We start from the raw sequence: 17,795 nt of genomic DNA on the forward strand, positions 1-17,795 counted from the left end.
TACTAGTAATACATATTTGATATAGAAAATGCTTTGTGCCAATTAACAGAAAATGAAACCATACACATTTATGGTTCAATTTACTCTTTTTCTTTTGTTAATAGAGTATACTCTATTCGATAGAGTATTGTTTCAAATAACCAATTGTTCTAGCTACATATACATGTAAAACGTATGATTATCAACTTTCATCATATAGGGGAGTACCATCTCCACTTAGACATACTCCGGGGACTAGAATTTGTAAATGGAGTTTCTCTAGGAGATTTATAAGACGGAGTACGTGCAGATGGGGTTCTATTGCGCGGAGTTGCTCTCCCATTTTGATCTTCTTGATTTCGTGGCGTTTTTCTAGATTCATCATATCTTGGAGTAGTATTATTATAATTAGAAAATGAATTAGAAGATTGCTTTGATCGAGCCCATGCTTCCGCCGCTTTTGTCCAATTCGTTGCATTAGATGTACTAGTGACAGATCTATGTGATCTTGCAGTTGTATGTGAATTTGAATTCATTGCTGGAGGAATTGGTTGTAAGAATGGTCCTTGAGAGTGGCTGGGTGTTTGTGGATGATGAGGCGTGTGGTGTGGTGTATGATAGGGGGTCATAAACGGAGTTTGGCCGGAAGGCGTATAAGGCGTACTTCCATACATTCCATAATTATTAACACTAGCAGCTCCTGGAGTGTATGGTGGATAATGATGTGGAGTTTGATTTGCTACTTTCGAGAGTGAATGTAACATGTCGTGTGGCATATTCTGTGCTACCCTCTGTATTGTATCTGCATTCACTCCTGAAAAAAAAGAAACAGACAAAAAGGAAGTTAATTTCAGTAGAATAAAAATTATTATAGGATCCAAATTCTTAGTAATATGAAACTTACCATTCACTCCTGGAGTACCATTGTATGGTGTTCTGGAAGTCATAGTTCCATGTGGAGTACCAGGTGTAGCTTGTCCTGGCATAGGATCTCTAAAGTGTTCTTTGAACCAGCGGAACAAGTCATTTATTCTATTAAACATTTGATCTCTAAATCGAAATCCATCGGCTATTACAGTAACATATTCATGACGGCAACGAGTTCGTGGTAAATACGAAAGTAAAAATTTTCCAGGATAATTCTAAAATGTATAACAAAAAATATTAATTTAATTGAAAAATAAAAATTTTGAAGTAGGAATATAAGCAAATATTAAATATTTTCGAACATACCTTAGTTGCAGATACAATATATGGTATTCCTCCAGGATTTTGCTTCTTCTGTTCCTTCAAAATTTCTTCTGCTTTATCTTTAATGCCTTCTACGCTTGTTTTGTAATATTTAAAATCTAAAAGTTCCGAAGCATAAGCAGCCATCGGATTAATATGTCTAGCGATAATTTCATCCAAATCTTCAAATTCTTCATTGCCAATCCATAAACTGCGACCCAAAGAGAATGCATTTTCTTTGCCTTCTTCCCTTACATCAATATGTTGATAAATATTTTCTGTAACTTTCCATGTTACGGTCAAATGATCGGCTCCCTTACTGCTAGGTCGTATTATTGCTTCCCCTTGCCTCATAGTTGGCATTAACTTTTCAGCTTCTGCAAAACTTATATTATGGAAACTAGGATGAACTATAAGACGTTTTACATAAGTTTGTCGTTGTTGTAATTTCTTAGCATCCTCATCTGTTTTCATATCTTTTTCTTCTGCCTCTACTTCATAATAAACGTCTCGCTGAGGTCTCCATTCGTGATTTTTATCAATAAGATCACTCGTCTTGCTAGTACATTCGACACTAAATCGTTCTACTTCGATCTTAATTATACGACAATGAATTACTTGTCCGACACGTACTCTTTCCTCTGGACTAGCGACATGTTTATCAGACAGATTTTTTACGTGAATGTATCCAGATATTCCATTATCCAACCTTAAACGAATTCCAGTTGCTTTCCCCGGACATGCACCGGCATCAAAATGATTCCATACCTCGAACAATTCTGGAAAATCGTTTTTCAAGCAGAATGGGCATTGCCATAATCCGGTTTCATCATTTCGAACAGGATTCGCTTGATCTAATTGATCTCCTCGAGGTCTTCTATGGCTTATACCAACAACTGTTGCCAAAATTAATTTACCGACATAGAAAGTTTCCGGAGTTTCTTTAGTCAAAATATCAAATAATTGTTCAGTATTTAGAGATTGGTAAGGTACACGGAGATCTTTGTATCTACAATTCAGTTCAGCTCTTATATCGTAAAGAGTAATGCACTTGTTTCCAAAACACTGTCTTTCAAGCTCTTCTGCAAATGCATCTAAATCTAAATCTTTTAATCTTTCTGGTGATTCAAGAATTTCTTCTAGGGCACCAGCAGGATTTGCATTTTCATCATCATACTCTAAAGCATCTACTGCCATTTTTCTTGCCCATTCATATGTCTCTGGATGTACACGCGAGCCATCTAGTACTTCCACATATGCCTCTGTGCTATCTCCTAAACTATTTGTATCAATTTTAATAAAACCAGCACAATTGACAAACACTTTAGGTCCCATATGACATGCTGTTATAAGCTGTGTTCTATTTTCTAATCTCTGATTAGTTTGTTTCAAAATCTTAATCAGAGCCTGTGCTTTTCTAGGTCCCAAGCCACATACAAATTGTACTAGGTTTGCTGTATAAGGCTGCTGAACTGCTCTATTTAAATCTACTCCTACTTCATTTATACGATTTATAAATTCCAAATATAAATTTTCTATAAGATCATCTTTAGAAAGTTGATCTTGCAAAGGATGATATTTAAGGCACAGAATTTCTTCATCTATGGTACACAACTGAGAGAATTCTAATAGAGGATCTTGTATTTTTCTTGCTAAAGATATAGCTTGTCTTAACAATTCTGGATAATCTCTGAACTCAGATATACTTCTATTACTATTTGCATAAACTTTAGTAAGTTCATTATCACATATTTCCACTTGGATTGTAGGAAATTGTCCTTCTTTTGCAAGATTAGCTATACATTCTTTTATATCAGATACAATCATTAATGCTTCTCTAGATTCACCACTTACTACCACAACATGTGGTTTCTTTGTGGCAATAAAATTTTTAATTCCAAGCAACTGTGCCTTTTTCAATGTCTTTTCACTTTCCATAAAACTATTTTTACGTTTCAATAAATGCGGTAATCTTAGGTAATCAGTACATTCTCCTTCTGGAGAAATTATGCAAGCAAAGGCGGCTTGAGACGGATCAGGCACATATGCCAAACCCATCACACGAATTCCTTTGCTAGTATTCCAATCTTCGTCATCTTCATCGGGAAATTCACAAGTATATGGAGCAATTTTTATCCAATTGTACATTTTGCGGCAACACGCTTTCATAACACATTCTTTTGCTTCTAATAAAAGATTGGATCTCAATTCTTTTTTCAATTGAGGTATAATAATCCGATTTAAAGCTACTTCAACACTGCCAGTTCTTAATGCATTCCAATCTTGGACACTTTTACTAAATTCGTCCCTATAATATAGTTGCTTTATTTCATCGATATAATTATTGCTAGTATTTCCTTCTATCACGTCACTAAAGGAAAGTGTAATTAATTTATCTTCTTCTGCTACAATTAGTTTTAAGAATTGATCACCAACAAGATCCCGTACAGGTTTATTTTTAAGATATTTTAATCCATAGATGGCATGCCCTTCATCTATCTCCTTTATTCCTTTTTTAGTTGGTTTTACGGATACTTTTGCTCTCTCCATATACATTTCTCTAACGCATTTACGAACTAATGGTTCGTGCGCCAACTGAATCGCAACCATTAATTGTGCAGCTTTAAGTACTTCGTCACTTGTTGTAAATATTGCAGAACAAAAATCATTTGCTACTATTGCAGGTTCTATTGGATCTTGATCTACTTCATGACGCTGATAATTGTCTTGAAGATTTTCAGCAAAATGTTCGGGTGAGAGACCAAATTTTTTAATAAATCCGTCTAGGCCAGCTTTTCTGCAAATATAGTAAGGACCTTTTCTAATCGGCTGCTTTAATGATTCGTCTATTTCTTCTTCTTCATCTTCTACATCAGCAATTTCAGGTAGATCTTCTCCAAGTTGTTGCTGTCTTTTCTTCAATTTAGCTTCCCTTTGTGCTTGTTTTTTCTTCTTATGTGCACTTTCTTGCATGGATGACACATCCTGATTATAATACAACATAAAATGTCGATAAATATCATTTAATTCTTCAAAAGTTTGAGCATTTTTAAGTCGTTCAATATCACCGTCTTTAATAACTCGTATGTTGTCAGGTAATGGAGCATCTGGATTTTTCATAATCTCATCTAATTGAAAATTCCTCATCTTCTCAAAGAGTTTCACTAAATTTTCTTTTCTTTGTTTAAGTTGGCACCATTTTATGTCAAACTTATAAATTTTCCACAAATCATTGATGTTTAACTCTGGCAACACGTATTCTTTTCTATAAAATGCAATAAACGGAACTTCAAAGTTCTGATTACGCATAAAATCTAAAACTTTCTTAATTTTGCCGATTGTTTGCGGACCCTTTTTAGCTCTTTCTTTGGCTTCTTCATTTAGATGAGAATCTTGTATTGAAATTGTTGGTTGACAGAATGCCTGTTTATATATCCATTCAGCTTCAAGATCTAATTCATCCGAATCTTCCACTGTAGGTATAATGGGAACAACGCGAAGTTGCATACGTTCAGGAATGTCTGTAATACGAATCTCATTGTCCACATCGGTGAAGTGTCCACGTATAAGTTCACTAGGTTCATATACTTCAAAAATACTTTTCCTTGTGCTCTTTCTCTTAAGATGTTTTTTTGATCGCCATGGGCGGTCTTCTGCATCATCATGACTATATTCATCATCTTCCTCTTCTTCCTCTTCAAACTCATCCTCTTCATATTTCCCAAATTCGTTATAATCAAAATCAATGCCAAAAATATCTTGGGCTTCTTGCAATGCAGCATCCGTATATGTAGGTCTTTTCTTTCTTCTCTTTTCGGTTATGGGTATTCCATCACCATCCACAATAAAATCATCTTCGTCATCACTTTCTTCCTCATCATACCTTTCCACTTCATCTCTGTGGTCAACTTCACTTCTTTCTTCATCCTCGTCTCCAGAACCTTGAAACAATTCATTGGCAATAGCATCTCTTCCATCGTCTATCTCTTTTTCTTCTTCCACTTCTGACTCTTCATCTTGTATTTTACGTAAACGCTTAAAACGACGTTTCCTTTCAACTTTAACTCCTAAATTTTCTTCAAGTAGGTCATAATCTTCATCTTCTAAACGATCATCAAAATCTTCATCATCACTTTTTTTACGTTTTCTAGAATCAGCAGATCCATCACTATCTTCACCATCATTGTCATCATCGATAGGACTATCATCAATAAGTCCGGGAACTTCTCCATCATCTTCTAGATATTAAACATACATATAATTTAAAGGAAGATGTTTCTAAGTATCAGTAAATATTAATTTACATATTATTAATGATGTATAAATCTTGACTCTAATATTTAATGTATAATGAATAAATAATATATATATATATATATATAATAATGTCTAAATAATATATATAATATGTATAAATAATATATATAATGTATAAATAATAATATTTAATGTATAAGTAATAATGTATTTCCTAGGACCTTAAAAAGCTTTGAAAGAAACAGTAACTAAATACTTTTTTGTATCAAAAATTTCACATACCTTCGTCGTCATATTCATCCTCACTGTCCTGCATTGCTTCTAATTTTTTAAGTTTCTTCTTTTCTTTAACATCAAGTTGTTGCTCTTCCTATAAAATTATGAAACATTAGATATGTTCACAATTATTATATGTTCACAAATAATTGCACGTATTTCACTATTTTATTAGTTACCTCACTTTCTTCTGCTTCAAAATCCAAATAATGTGCCATTTTCTATTAGAAATATAAGAATTTTTCGAAAAAATATATAACAAAGCAGAATAACAGACGGAAGAATCGTACTACGGCGCAAGAAGCACTGACTGATCGCTACAGCTGTTTAATACTACGCGTCTATGGGTATTGTGATCGTCCAGAAACTTTCTTGGTGGGGCAACTTTCTTTGTAGTATAGTTCCTTAATCCGCCGCTGCAGTAAGTAACGGCTCTGCGATCGAGTTATGAATAATTTTTTTTTATAATAAGTAGCCAGTTTACATTATTAAAATAATGTCAGTCAATTATGCAAACCATTATGCAAAATATTTAATAAAATGCATGTATATGTTTCATATATATTCTGCTTTATAACTATAAAATAATTTTTAAAACAAAAAAACATGCTTTTTTTGTGTACTAAGTATGATTATTTTTATTTATACATTATTTATTTATACATTATTTATACATTATTTTATTTATACATTTTATTTATACATTTTATTTATACATTATCAGATTTTTTAATATATATTGAAAGTATTTCTTAAATATATATTATTGTTATTTATAATAAATAATTATTAAAAATTGAAATTCAAAATGATGACATTTGTAACTATGATCATTAGTTTATGAAGGGTTGAAAAGAAAGAACGAACATCTTATTTAACACATGTTTAATGTTCCTAATATTTTATAATAAAATACATATCAAAATTACACGTGCTTAGATTAACATATCGATAGTAAGTCAATTATTATACAAATAAAACTTATACATATATTTTTGAATTAAGGCAGTATCTGTGTTTGAATAATATATATTAGGTCATCACATAAGTTCGTGCCGACTTTTGTGTATACATTTCATGTGTCGATTTATAAACATACGACAATAAGGGACCAATGCACTTGAAAAATAAACAATCTTAACATATATAACCGCTCGAAAAACGGAACGAACTTATGGGATGACCTAATAGAACTAAATGGTAATATGATATATTTGAGCAAATATAAACAGATATATTGTATAGAATTGATAGTTTGAAGATGTAATATCATTGAGGTAGAATATTTTAAACATTATGTACATATAAAGAAGGAAAACAACATTTTCATGATAAAATTTGTTTTGCTAAATTGAAATATAAAATTGGCATTAAATCATTTCTGTTAATTTCCTCCTTTTTTATTTATATATATATTACACACTTCTCGATCAAAATTCTACATTTGTAGCAAAAACCTCAGAAAAGATTCTATAAAAAGAGCATAATGTACATATAAAGAAGGAAAACAACATTTTCATGATAAAATTTGTTTTGCTAAATTGAAATATAAAATTGGCATTAAATCATTTCTGTTAATTTCCTCCTTTTTTATTTACATATATATTACACACTTCTCGATCAAAATTGTACATTTGTAGAAAAAACCTCAGAAAAGATTCTATAAAAAGAGCATAATGTACATATAAAGAAGGAAAACAACATTTTCATGATAAAATTTGTTTTGCTAAATTGAAATATAAAATTAAATATAAAATAAAATCATTTCTGTTAATTTCCTCCTTTTTTATGTACATATATATTACACACTTCTCCATCAAAATTGTACATTTGTGGAGAAAACCTCAGAAAAGATTCTATAAAAAGAGCATAATGTACATATAAAGAAGGAAAACAACATTTTCATGATAAAATTTGTTTTGCTAAATTGAAATATAAAGTTAAATATAAAATTAAATCATTTCTGTTAATTTCCTCCTTTTTTATGTACATATATATTACACACTTCTCGATCAAAATTGTACATTTGTAGAAAAAACCTCAGAAAAGATTCTATAAAAAGAGCATAATGAACATATAAAGAAGGAAAACAACATTTTCATGATAAAATTTGTTTTGCTAAATTGAAATATAAAATTAAATATAAAATAAAATCATTTCTGTTAATTTCCTCCTTTTTTATGTACATATATATTACACACTTCTCCATCAAAATTGTACATTTGTGGAAAAAACCTCAGAAAAGATTCTATAAAAAGAGCATAATGTACATATAAAGAAGGAAAACAACATTTTCATGATAAAATTTGTTTTGCTAAATTGAAATATAAAATTAAATATAAAATTAAATATAAAATTAAATCATTTCTGTTAATTTCCTCCTTTTTTATGTACATATATATTACACACTTCTCGATCAAAATTGTACATTTGTAGAAAAAACCTCAGAAAAGATTCTATAAAAAGAGCATAATGTACATATAAAGAAGGAAAACAACATTTTCATGATAAAATTTGTTTTGCTAAATTGAAATATAAAATTGGCATTAAATCATTTCTGTTAATTTCCTCCTTTTTTATGTACATATATATTACACACTTCTCAATCAAAATTGTACATTTGTAGAAAAAACCTCAGAAAAGATTCTATAAAAAGAGCATAATGTACATATAAAGAAGGAAAACAACATTTTCATGATAAAATTTGTTTTGCTAAATTGAAATATAAAATTGGCATTAAATCATTTCTGTTAATTTCCTCCTTTTTTATTTACATATATATTACACACTTCTCGATCAAAATTGTACATTTGTAGAAAAAACCTCAGAAAAGATTCTATAAAAAGAGCATAATGTACATATAAAGAAGGAAAACAACATTTTCATGATAAAATTTGTTTTGCTAAATTGAAATATAAAATTAAATATAAAATTAAATCATTTCTGTTAATTTCCTCCTTTTTTATGTACATATATATTACACACTTCTGGATCAAAATTGTACATTTGTAGCAAAAACCTCAGAAAAGATTCTATAAAAAGAGCATAATGTACATATAAAGAAGGAAAACAACATTTTCATGATAAAATTTGTTTTGCTAAATTGAAATATAAAATTAAATATAAAATTAAATATAAAATTAAATCATTTCTGTTAATTTCCTCCTTTTTTATGTACATATATATTACACACTTCTCGATCAAAATTGTACATTTGTAGAAAAAACCTCAGAAAAGATTCTATAAAAAGAGCATAATGTACATATAAAGAAGGAAAACAACATTTTCATGATAAAATTTGTTTTGCTAAATTGAAATATAAAGTTAAATATAAAATTAAATCATTTCTGTTAATTTCCTCCTTTTTTATGTACATATATATTACACACTTCTCGATCAAAATTGTACATTTGTAGCAAAAACCTCAGAAAAGATTCTATAAAAAGTGCATAATTTGTACTAGTAATACATATTTGATATAGAAAATGCTTTGTGCCAATTAACAGAAAATGAAACCATACACATTTATGGTTCAATTTACTCTTTTTCTTTTGTTAATAGAGTATACTCTATTCGATAGAGTATTGTTTCAAATAACCAATTGTTCTAGCTACATATACATGTAAAACGTATGATTATCAACTTTCATCATATAGGGGAGTACCATCTCCACTTAGACATACTCCGGGGACTAGAATTTGTAAATGGAGTTTCTCTAGGAGATTTATAAGACGGAGTACGTGCAGATGGGGTTCTATTGCGCGGAGTTGCTCTCCCATTTTGATCTTCTTGATTTCGTGGCGTTTTTCTAGATTCATCATATCTTGGAGTAGTATTATTATAATTAGAAAATGAATTAGAAGATTGCTTTGATCGAGCCCATGCTTCCGCCGCTTTTGTCCAATTCGTTGCATTAGATGTACTAGTGACAGATCTATGTGATCTTGCAGTTGTATGTGAATTTGAATTCATTGCTGGAGGAATTGGTTGTAAGAATGGTCCTTGAGAGTGGCTGGGTGTTTGTGGATGATGAGGCGTGTGGTGTGGTGTATGATAGGGGGTCATAAACGGAGTTTGGCCGGAAGGCGTATAAGGCGTACTTCCATACATTCCATAATTATTAACACTAGCAGCTCCTGGAGTGTATGGTGGATAATGATGTGGAGTTTGATTTGCTACTTTCGAGAGTGAATGTAACATGTCGTGTGGCATATTCTGTGCTACCCTCTGTATTGTATCTGCATTCACTCCTGAAAAAAAAGAAACAGACAAAAAGGAAGTTAATTTCAGTAGAATAAAAATTATTATAGGATCCAAATTCTTAGTAATATGAAACTTACCATTCACTCCTGGAGTACCATTGTATGGTGTTCTGGAAGTCATAGTTCCATGTGGAGTACCAGGTGTAGCTTGTCCTGGCATAGGATCTCTAAAGTGTTCTTTGAACCAGCGGAACAAGTCATTTATTCTATTAAACATTTGATCTCTAAATCGAAATCCATCGGCTATTACAGTAACATATTCATGACGGCAACGAGTTCGTGGTAAATACGAAAGTAAAAATTTTCCAGGATAATTCTAAAATGTATAACAAAAAATATTAATTTAATTGAAAAATAAAAATTTTGAAGTAGGAATATAAGCAAATATTAAATATTTTCGAACATACCTTAGTTGCAGATACAATATATGGTATTCCTCCAGGATTTTGCTTCTTCTGTTCCTTCAAAATTTCTTCTGCTTTATCTTTAATGCCTTCTACGCTTGTTTTGTAATATTTAAAATCTAAAAGTTCCGAAGCATAAGCAGCCATCGGATTAATATGTCTAGCGATAATTTCATCCAAATCTTCAAATTCTTCATTGCCAATCCATAAACTGCGACCCAAAGAGAATGCATTTTCTTTGCCTTCTTCCCTTACATCAATATGTTGATAAATATTTTCTGTAACTTTCCATGTTACGGTCAAATGATCGGCTCCCTTACTGCTAGGTCGTATTATTGCTTCCCCTTGCCTCATAGTTGGCATTAACTTTTCAGCTTCTGCAAAACTTATATTATGGAAACTAGGATGAACTATAAGACGTTTTACATAAGTTTGTCGTTGTTGTAATTTCTTAGCATCCTCATCTGTTTTCATATCTTTTTCTTCTGCCTCTACTTCATAATAAACGTCTCGCTGAGGTCTCCATTCGTGATTTTTATCAATAAGATCACTCGTCTTGCTAGTACATTCGACACTAAATCGTTCTACTTCGATCTTAATTATACGACAATGAATTACTTGTCCGACACGTACTCTTTCCTCTGGACTAGCGACATGTTTATCAGACAGATTTTTTACGTGAATGTATCCAGATATTCCATTATCCAACCTTAAACGAATTCCAGTTGCTTTCCCCGGACATGCACCGGCATCAAAATGATTCCATACCTCGAACAATTCTGGAAAATCGTTTTTCAAGCAGAATGGGCATTGCCATAATCCGGTTTCATCATTTCGAACAGGATTCGCTTGATCTAATTGATCTCCTCGAGGTCTTCTATGGCTTATACCAACAACTGTTGCCAAAATTAATTTACCGACATAGAAAGTTTCCGGAGTTTCTTTAGTCAAAATATCAAATAATTGTTCAGTATTTAGAGATTGGTAAGGTACACGGAGATCTTTGTATCTACAATTCAGTTCAGCTCTTATATCGTAAAGAGTAATGCACTTGTTTCCAAAACACTGTCTTTCAAGCTCTTCTGCAAATGCATCTAAATCTAAATCTTTTAATCTTTCTGGTGATTCAAGAATTTCTTCTAGGGCACCAGCAGGATTTGCATTTTCATCATCATACTCTAAAGCATCTACTGCCATTTTTCTTGCCCATTCATATGTCTCTGGATGTACACGCGAGCCATCTAGTACTTCCACATATGCCTCTGTGCTATCTCCTAAACTATTTGTATCAATTTTAATAAAACCAGCACAATTGACAAACACTTTAGGTCCCATATGACATGCTGTTATAAGCTGTGTTCTATTTTCTAATCTCTGATTAGTTTGTTTCAAAATCTTAATCAGAGCCTGTGCTTTTCTAGGTCCCAAGCCACATACAAATTGTACTAGGTTTGCTGTATAAGGCTGCTGAACTGCTCTATTTAAATCTACTCCTACTTCATTTATACGATTTATAAATTCCAAATATAAATTTTCTATAAGATCATCTTTAGAAAGTTGATCTTGCAAAGGATGATATTTAAGGCACAGAATTTCTTCATCTATGGTACACAACTGAGAGAATTCTAATAGAGGATCTTGTATTTTTCTTGCTAAAGATATAGCTTGTCTTAACAATTCTGGATAATCTCTGAACTCAGATATACTTCTATTACTATTTGCATAAACTTTAGTAAGTTCATTATCACATATTTCCACTTGGATTGTAGGAAATTGTCCTTCTTTTGCAAGATTAGCTATACATTCTTTTATATCAGATACAATCATTAATGCTTCTCTAGATTCACCACTTACTACCACAACATGTGGTTTCTTTGTGGCAATAAAATTTTTAATTCCAAGCAACTGTGCCTTTTTCAATGTCTTTTCACTTTCCATAAAACTATTTTTACGTTTCAATAAATGCGGTAATCTTAGGTAATCAGTACATTCTCCTTCTGGAGAAATTATGCAAGCAAAGGCGGCTTGAGACGGATCAGGCACATATGCCAAACCCATCACACGAATTCCTTTGCTAGTATTCCAATCTTCGTCATCTTCATCGGGAAATTCACAAGTATATGGAGCAATTTTTATCCAATTGTACATTTTGCGGCAACACGCTTTCATAACACATTCTTTTGCTTCTAATAAAAGATTGGATCTCAATTCTTTTTTCAATTGAGGTATAATAATCCGATTTAAAGCTACTTCAACACTGCCAGTTCTTAATGCATTCCAATCTTGGACACTTTTACTAAATTCGTCCCTATAATATAGTTGCTTTATTTCATCGATATAATTATTGCTAGTATTTCCTTCTATCACGTCACTAAAGGAAAGTGTAATTAATTTATCTTCTTCTGCTACAATTAGTTTTAAGAATTGATCACCAACAAGATCCCGTACAGGTTTATTTTTAAGATATTTTAATCCATAGATGGCATGCCCTTCATCTATCTCCTTTATTCCTTTTTTAGTTGGTTTTACGGATACTTTTGCTCTCTCCATATACATTTCTCTAACGCATTTACGAACTAATGGTTCGTGCGCCAACTGAATCGCAACCATTAATTGTGCAGCTTTAAGTACTTCGTCACTTGTTGTAAATATTGCAGAACAAAAATCATTTGCTACTATTGCAGGTTCTATTGGATCTTGATCTACTTCATGACGCTGATAATTGTCTTGAAGATTTTCAGCAAAATGTTCGGGTGAGAGACCAAATTTTTTAATAAATCCGTCTAGGCCAGCTTTTCTGCAAATATAGTAAGGACCTTTTCTAATCGGCTGCTTTAATGATTCGTCTATTTCTTCTTCTTCATCTTCTACATCAGCAATTTCAGGTAGATCTTCTCCAAGTTGTTGCTGTCTTTTCTTCAATTTAGCTTCCCTTTGTGCTTGTTTTTTCTTCTTATGTGCACTTTCTTGCATGGATGACACATCCTGATTATAATACAACATAAAATGTCGATAAATATCATTTAATTCTTCAAAAGTTTGAGCATTTTTAAGTCGTTCAATATCACCGTCTTTAATAACTCGTATGTTGTCAGGTAATGGAGCATCTGGATTTTTCATAATCTCATCTAATTGAAAATTCCTCATCTTCTCAAAGAGTTTCACTAAATTTTCTTTTCTTTGTTTAAGTTGGCACCATTTTATGTCAAACTTATAAATTTTCCACAAATCATTGATGTTTAACTCTGGCAACACGTATTCTTTTCTATAAAATGCAATAAACGGAACTTCAAAGTTCTGATTACGCATAAAATCTAAAACTTTCTTAATTTTGCCGATTGTTTGCGGACCCTTTTTAGCTCTTTCTTTGGCTTCTTCATTTAGATGAGAATCTTGTATTGAAATTGTTGGTTGACAGAATGCCTGTTTATATATCCATTCAGCTTCAAGATCTAATTCATCCGAATCTTCCACTGTAGGTATAATGGGAACAACGCGAAGTTGCATACGTTCAGGAATGTCTGTAATACGAATCTCATTGTCCACATCGGTGAAGTGTCCACGTATAAGTTCACTAGGTTCATATACTTCAAAAATACTTTTCCTTGTGCTCTTTCTCTTAAGATGTTTTTTTGATCGCCTTGGGCGGTCTTCTGCATCATCATGACTATATTCATCATCTTCCTCTTCTTCCTCTTCAAACTCATCCTCTTCATATTTCCCAAATTCGTTATAATCAAAATCAATGCCAAAAATATCTTGGGCTTCTTGCAATGCAGCATCCGTATATGTAGGTCTTTTCTTTCTTCTCTTTTCGGTTATGGGTATTCCATCACCATCCACAATAAAATCATCTTCGTCATCACTTTCTTCCTCATCATACCTTTCCACTTCATCTCTGTGGTCAACTTCACTTCTTTCTTCATCCTCGTCTCCAGAACCTTGAAACAATTCATTGGCAATAGCATCTCTTCCATCGTCTATCTCTTTTTCTTCTTCCACTTCTGACTCTTCATCTTGTATTTTACGTAAACGCTTAAAACGACGTTTCCTTTCAACTTTAACTCCTAAATTTTCTTCAAGTAGGTCATAATCTTCATCTTCTAAACGATCATCAAAATCTTCATCATCACTTTTTTTACGTTTTCTAGAATCAGCAGATCCATCACTATCTTCACCATCATTGTCATCATCGATAGGACTATCATCAATAAGTCCGGGAACTTCTCCATCATCTTCTAGATATTAAACATACATATAATTTAAAGGAAGATGTTTCTAAGTATCAGTAAATATTAATTTACATATTATTAATGATGTATAAATCTTGACTCTAATATTTAATGTATAATGAATAAATAATATATATATATATATATAATAATGTCTAAATAATATATATAATATGTATAAATAATATATATAATGTATAAATAATAATATTTAATGTATAAGTAATAATGTATTTCCTAGGACCTTAAAAAGCTTTGAAAGAAACAGTAACTAAATACTTTTTTGTATCAAAAATTTCACATACCTTCGTCGTCATATTCATCCTCACTGTCCTGCATTGCTTCTAATTTTTTAAGTTTCTTCTTTTCTTTAACATCAAGTTGTTGCTCTTCCTATAAAATTATGAAACATTAGATATGTTCACAATTATTATATGTTCACAAATAATTGCACGTATTTCACTATTTTATTAGTTACCTCACTTTCTTCTGCTTCAAAATCCAAATAATGTGCCATCTTCTATTAGAAATATAAGAATTTTTCGAAAAAATATATAACAAAGCAGAATAACAGACGGAAGAATCGTACTACGGCGCAAGAAGCACTGACTGATCGCTACAGCTGTTTAATACTACGCGTCTATGGGTATTGTGATCGTCCAGAAACTTTCTTGGTGGGGCAACTTTCTTTGTAGTATAGTTCCTTAATCCGCCGCTGCAGTAAGTAACGGCTCTGCGATCGAGTTATGAATAATTTTTTTTTATAGTAAGTAGCCAGTTTACATTATTAAAATAATGTCAGTCAATTATGCAAACCATTATGCAAAATATTTAATAAAATGCATGTATATGTTTCATATATATTCTGCTTTATAACTATAAAATAATTTTTAAAACAAAAAAACATGCTTTTTTTGTGTACTAAGTATGATTATTTTTATTTATACATTATTTATTTATACATTATTTATACATTATTTTATTTATACATTTTATTTATACATTTTATTTATACATTATCAGATTTTTTAATATATATTGAAAGTATTTCTTAAATATATATTATTGTTATTTATAATAAATAATTATTAAAAATTGAAATTCAAAATGATGACATTTGTAACTATGATCATTAGTTTATGAAGGGTTGAAAAGAAAGAACGAACATCTTATTTAACACATGTTTAATGTTCCTAATATTTTATAATAAAATACATATCAAAATTACACGTGCTTAGATTAACATATCGATAGTAAGTCAATTATTATACAAATAAAACTTATACATATATTTTTGAATTAAGGCAGTATCTGTGTTTGAATAATATATATTAGGTCATCACATAAGTTCGTGCCGACTTTTGTGTACACATTTCATGTGTCGATTTATAAACATACGACAATAAGGGACCAATGCACTTGAAAAATAAACAATCTTAACATATATAACCGCTCGAAAAACGGAACGAACTTATGGGATGACCTAATAGAACTAAATGGTAATATGATATATTTGAGCAAATATAAACAGATATATTGTATAGAATTGATAGTTTGAAGATGTAATATCATTGAGGTAGAATATTTTAAACATTATGTACATATAAAGAAGGAAAACAACATTTTCATGATAAAATTTGTTTTGCTAAATTGAAATATAAAATTGGCATTAAATCATTTCTGTTAATTTCCTCCTTTTTTATTTATATATATATTACACACTTCTCGATCAAAATTCTACATTTGTAGCAAAAACCTCAGAAAAGATTCTATAAAAAGAGCATAATGTACATATAAAGAAGGAAAACAACATTTTCATGATAAAATTTGTTTTGCTAAATTGAAATATAAAATTGGCATTAAATCATTTCTGTTAATTTCCTCCTTTTTTATTTACATATATATTACACACTTCTCGATCAAAATTGTACATTTGTAGAAAAAACCTCAGAAAAGATTCTATAAAAAGAGCATAATGTACATATAAAGAAGGAAAACAACATTTTCATGATAAAATTTGTTTTGCTAAATTGAAATATAAAATTAAATATAAAATTAAATCATTTCTGTTAATTTCCTCCTTTTTTATGTACATATATATTACACACTTCTCGATCAAAATTGTACATTTGTAGCAAAAACCTCAGAAAAGATTCTATAAAAAGAGCATAATGTACATATAAAGAAGGAAAACAACATTTTCATGATAAAATTTGTTTTGCTAAATTGAAATATAAAATTAAATATAAAATTAAATATAAAATTAAATATAAAATTAAATCATTTCTGTTAATTTCCTCCTTTTTTATGTACATATATATTACACACTTTTCCATCAAAATTGTACATTTGTGGAAAAAACCTCAGAAAAGATTCTATAAAAAGAGCATAATGTACATATAAAGAAGGAAAACAACATTTTCATGATAAAATTTGTTTTGCTAAATTGAAATATAAAGTTAAATATAAAATTAAATCATTTCTGTTAATTTCCTCCTTTTTTATGTACATATATATTACACACTTCTCGATCAAAATTGTACATTTGTAGAAAAAACCTCAGAAAAGATTCTATAAAAAGAGCATAATGTACATATAAAGAAGGAAAACAACATTTTCATGATAAAATTTGTTTTGCTAAATTGAAATATAAAATTAAATATAAAATAAAATCATTTCTGTTAATTTCCTCCTTTTTTATGTACATATATATTACACACTTCTCCATCAAAATTGTACATTTGTGGAAAAAACCTCAGAAAAGATTCTATAAAAAGAGCATAATGTACATATAAAGAAGGAAAACAACATTTTCATGATAAAATTTGTTTTGCTAAATTGAAATATAAAGTTAAATATAAAATTAAATCATTTCTGTTAATTTCCTCCTTTTTTATGTACATATATATTACACACTTCTCGATCAAAATTGTACATTTGTAGAAAAAACCTCAGAAAAGATTCTATAAAAAGAGCATAATGTACATATAAAGAAGGAAAACAACATTTTCATGATAAAATTTGTTTTGCTAAATTGAAATATAAAATTAAATATAAAATAAAATCATTTCTGTTAATTTCCTCCTTTTTTATGTACATATATATTACACACTTCTCCATCAAAATTGTACATTTGTGGAAAAAACCTCAGAAAA

General features: G+C 30.3%; 2 pseudogenes; both read right to left on the minus strand.

The window, feature by feature from the left end:
- Positions 1 to 48: 48 nt before the first annotated feature.
- LOC126917360 (transcription elongation factor SPT6-like) lies at positions 49 to 5,824 on the minus strand (annotated as a pseudogene).
- A 3,423-nt stretch (positions 5,825 to 9,247) lies between these two features.
- Positions 9,248 to 15,021, minus strand: LOC126917354 (transcription elongation factor SPT6-like; annotated as a pseudogene).
- Between the last annotated feature and the right edge of the window lie 2,774 nt (positions 15,022 to 17,795).

The sequence above is a fragment of the Bombus affinis genome, chromosome 6 (genome assembly GCF_024516045.1).
Source record: "Bombus affinis isolate iyBomAffi1 chromosome 6, iyBomAffi1.2, whole genome shotgun sequence".
Lineage (NCBI taxonomy): Eukaryota > Metazoa > Arthropoda > Insecta > Hymenoptera > Apidae > Bombus > Bombus affinis.